The following is a 1,656-nucleotide window of genomic DNA, read 5'->3' on the forward strand; positions in this document are numbered from 1 at the left end:
GTGGTTTGCGCGAGCTAATTCAGTGACTTCCTTACCGCGGCCATTTTCCCAGACTATCAAAGGGGATTTTAAAACATTATTGTCTGCATCTTAAGAATGAAAAGAATATATCTTAGGTTATGTTTATACAGTACACACACATCATATGAAAGGTAAGAATTAAGTCACTCATTTGTCATATTGTCTAATAAATGTCAAACATCCATATGTGGCAAGCTCCAAACTTGAATAAATTTTCACTTTTCCTGATGTTTGACGTTCTGTAGAAAGAACAAACATGAAAGCTTTACATGAATAAGTAATCCAGTCAGGATGTGAAGAAAATTGCTTTCTAGAGTTTTAAAAAAATCTTTATTTTCTATCTCATGCAAATATATTTCAAAATGTTCTGATGGGTAAAAAGGAAAAGGGGTAAAGAATGAGAACAGGCAGTTCACAAAAGAATCATTAGCGACCAAATAAAAAATAACAAGGGCCTGATCTAAGTCACTGGCCTCAGGGAGAAGCCTGAAGATCTTTATTTGAGAATTTTTTTTGGGGGGGGGGCAGATTTGGTATTTGATTAGATATAATGAATGCGAGGAAAGTGTAAAAAATTATGCTAAGGTTACTAGCTTGGGTGACTGGGTGAATAGTAAGGTCATTAACTGTCATTGGGAATGTAGGTTGAAAGGAAGCAATGAGTTTGGCTTTGAATGTGTGGCCTGTGAGGTGCCTTTGGGACTTCCAGGCAAATGTATATGGTAGGTGGTTGGAAACTTGTGTCTGGAGATGAGGAGAAGAGCAGCAGCTAGAGATAATCTATTTGTGAATCACGGGCATGTGGATCGATACCTTTCTGTTTTGTTTTAACCTGGCTTTGCCTTTGTAAATACCTGATAGATGTTACAGTCTATTAAGAAAAATATACTCCACATCAAATAGCTACTTGTTCTTAGTCTTGTTCCATCCAAGTCAGAGAAATCCCTTTTTCATTCTTGTGCATTCCTATTTGCTAGTGGTCAGAAGTTCAAAGTAGTCCTTTAGTCTTCCTGTCCAGAGATTTACCATTTCTTCATTAAGATAGAATTAAACAGGAAGTAAATGTTTGCTTACTTCATTCCATCTGAAATGATAGGGTACGTTATGGCTGGCTGCTTCTATAAACCATCCTATTTCTAAGGGCCCAGGTTTGGGGCTAAGGAAAGATTTGTGATTCATCATGTGTGAGGTGAAAAATACCAGGAAAATCCTTCACTGAACTAAGACTAGATTCAAAACACTATTGTGTAGCTGCGCTGACTACATTACCAGTGTTTCCACTGTTGAAGTTTAGAGGTGGAAAAGGCCACAGAAACCATTTAATTCGAACTCATCCCCATCCATAAATTGTACACTTGTGGAAGCTGAGACTCCATGAATTTGTGACTTGACCAAGATCACACAGTTAATGACGGAAAGGGTAGTATACCTGGATTTTCTAACTCTGTGGCTTAAATTTAGCAGAGGAGAGTTTCTATCTATCCAGCAATCCCTGGATTATGGGCCCACTATTCTTCTGAGCCATTGTTTTTTGGAAAGGACCTTCCCTTTTTCTTCTACTTCGACTCTTATTAGAAGTTTCCTCAATCCATTTTATTTGTATAGCTCTAAAACAGTTAAGCTTCATTTTATTTT

This window comes from Hipposideros armiger, unplaced genomic scaffold, assembly GCF_001890085.2.
Source record: "Hipposideros armiger isolate ML-2016 unplaced genomic scaffold, ASM189008v1 scaffold_377, whole genome shotgun sequence".
Lineage (NCBI taxonomy): Eukaryota > Metazoa > Chordata > Mammalia > Chiroptera > Hipposideridae > Hipposideros > Hipposideros armiger.